General features: G+C 36.8%; 1 non-coding gene across 1 annotated transcript; it reads right to left on the reverse strand.

Moving 5' to 3' along the window:
* Positions 1-1,221: 1,221 nt before the first annotated feature.
* LOC112526250 lies at positions 1,222-1,328 on the reverse strand. The gene has a single exon (XR_003070573.1). It is a non-coding gene; the product is annotated as a small nucleolar RNA R71 (small nucleolar RNA).
* Positions 1,329-3,272: the final 1,944 nt, after the last annotated feature.

Here is a 3,272-nt window from a genome sequence, read left to right on the forward strand (position 1 = left end):
AGAGTGACTTTTAACAAAGATATTTGTTTATCCATATATTCTGAGGACACCATTTCATCACAATCCCTCGTCAGGATACCACATAGAGATATAGATTGAAAGCTATTATATAGTTCAATGGTGGAAGTCCGAGAGGAATACCCTCAAAATAGATGGTGGAACTAGTTATGACTTACTGCTTACCGTAACGTTCCTACAACATTGTCTGTTGGAATTTGTGTTTACATCTCACCACAAGTATTACAACCATGCTACCTTTTTATATTATGTTATTTCAGCAATAGTAACTTAGATCCAACCGAGCTTTTCAATTTCATCATCTGAAATCATTTCTTTCATTAGACTCTTATTAAGCTTTTACTACAATCTCCGTAGACGATAACTGGTATTTACCACTTTATTACTTGGAAAAGACGACATTGCATCATATTGTATACTTGCCTTATGGTTCCTTTTATAAGTCTAAGGGTGTGAAAAATAACCTACCAAGTTTTTGGCGCCGTTATAGGGGATTGGCAAGCTAAAAATACTTTTTAAGAGTAAAATAAAATATTTGATTTTTCTAGTACCGTTTGAATCATTTGAAAGTGGTGCATGCCAAGGATACACCAAGGGGAGTTTCTAGAATTTGATCATGATATTGAGAGAACATTCTACCATATGAGGGCACAAAGAGCATTTTTTGCTCTACTCCCTCCCAAAATGGCATTACTTCCCCCAATCATTACAGATACGCCGCATTTGGAAAATCAACCGCCTGGTTTTGCACCAATACCACCATTTCAGAACTTTCCACAAGGACATCCACACAATGATAATGATTTGGGTAATGGTGACACAAAATCAAAAAATAAAGATCAACCATGAGTTCAAACTCCAAACATAATCAATTTGGAAAATTCTAAAAATGGAAGAATAATGGACTATGCTATCCCTGATTTTGAGCAATTAAACTCCAAGATAGTTAGGCCACAAATGACAGCCCTCCATTTCGAACTTAAACTGATCATGTTCCATTTTGAACTTAAACAAATGGAGATTACTGGTGCTTTCTTGATCCCGGGAATGTCTAACGACCTTCTAAGACTCACTTTTTTCCTATTTCCTTTACGGGATCAGGAAAAGTCATAGTGTAATTCATTAAAACCAGTAACTATGCCATCATGGAGTAATATGGCTAAAAACGTTATGCAAACATATTTTCCACCCACCAAAAAAGCTGAGTCCAGAAATGAAATTTGTCTTTTTAAACAAATAGACGATGAAGCTGTTCTCGATGCATAGGAGAGGTTTAAAAAGATGTTAAGAAAATGCTCACACCATGACATTCCTTACTGCATTCAACTCGAGGCATTATACAATGGGTTAAGTCTCATGGCTAAATAGATGCTCAATGCAACTACAGGCGGGGACTTTACAAGTAGTACCTACAATGAAGGGTATGAGATCCTTGAAAAGATTTCAGCAAATAGTGGGCATTGGGCTAATCCACGTGCTCAACCAAAAAAAAATACTATTTTAATTCATGATGTAGATGAATACACTACATTAACAGCATAACTCACTTCCATGGCCAACATGCTTAAAAACTTAACTTCTGGCCAAGGAGTGCAGCAAGCTGCTACTACACCTGTTCCAATAGTCCCCTTAGTGCAATGTGTTTTTTGTGGAGAGCAACACTCATGTGAACATTTTCCTCATAATTCTAAATCTGACAATTATGTTCATAATAGATCTAATCCCTATTCCAACACATACAATGCCAGTTGGAGACAACATCCAAATTTCTCTTGGAATAGTCCAAGTTTGAATCCACCCATTCATAAGAAACAAGCAACCTCTAGTTTTCAACATCAACAACATGCAAGCAGCTCAAATTCTCAAAATCATCACCAAAATTTTTAAGCTGCTTAACCATTTTTTCGAAACAAGCCACCTCTACATGCAGAATTATCATCCTCTTTGGTGACTATGATGAAAGGGTTCATATACCAAACCTAAACAATCATTAATCAGTAAAGTGCCGTTATCAGAAATTTGGAAACCCAAGTTAGTCAACTTGCACTCAATCAGACTAATAGAGCCCTCAGTATCTTTCCTAATAACACAAAAGTCTTTAGAGATTCATGTAAAGAATATGGGAAGGTAGTGACACTTAGAAGTGGGAAAGAATTAACAGAGGCTGTGCAAAAAGATCATGACCCTAATTTTTCAAAAGCTGATGCTACAACATTGGTCTCTGTTAAGGAAAAACTAGTCCAACCTTCAGAAAAAAAACATCTGAGGCCACCACTTCTGTCCCTCCCCCCAAGATCAGAAGGGAGTGAAGGTGTAGAGACCCCTAAGACTAATGTTGAAATCCCAGCTAGGCTACAAAAGTGTACAACAAAGGCCCAATGCATAGAAGATCCATCTTGCTCAGCACATTCAAGCAAGAAAGTAATAAAACCAGTTCCTCCTTATGTACCTTACCACCAAAGGTTGAGGAACTAGAAGGAAGAGCTGCATTTAAAAAAAAATCTTAGATGGGTTTAAAGAATTACATATCAATATACCACTTGTTGAGGAAATCGAGCAAATGCCTAGTTATGCTAAGTTTTTTAAGGACATCCTAAGTAAAAAGAAGAAGTTAATCGAATATGAAACTGTAGCTCTTACCAAAGGATGTAGTACATTTTTTTACCAATAGCATACCCCCTAAGCTTAAAGATACAGGAAGTTTCACTATTCCTTGTTCTATAGGTGGGAAGGAGATAGGGAAAACCTTATGCGACTTAGGTGCAAGTATCAACCTCATGCCTTTATCTATTTTTTCAACACCTTAGGCATAGGTGAGGCTACACCTACCACTGTTAGTCTTCAATTGGCCAACAAATCCATTGCATACCCTAACAGAAAAATTGAAGATGATCTAGTGCAAGTTGACAAGTTCATATTTTTGGTAGATTTTATCATTTTAGACATTGAGGCCGATAAGGACATTCCTATTATTTTAGAGAGACCATTTCTAGCTACCGGAAGAACTTTGATAAATGTCTAGAAAGGAGAGATGACTATGAGACTTTAGGACCAAAAAGTCACATTCAATGTCTTTAACTCCTTAAAGTACCCTGATTACTTGGATGAGTGATTAAGCATAGTTGAGATAGAGGCAATGTGTCATGAGGAAGGAGTCCAAGAATCCCTTAGGTTGAAAGAAGAGAGTGATGAGGTAATTTAGTAAGAAAGTATTGAGGAGTTAGAGGCAATAGGATATAATGTTGTCCTAGTAG

Source organism: Cynara cardunculus, assembly GCF_001531365.2.
Source record: "Cynara cardunculus var. scolymus isolate 2C chromosome LG 13, CcrdV1, whole genome shotgun sequence".
Taxonomy (NCBI): domain Eukaryota; kingdom Viridiplantae; phylum Streptophyta; class Magnoliopsida; order Asterales; family Asteraceae; genus Cynara; species Cynara cardunculus.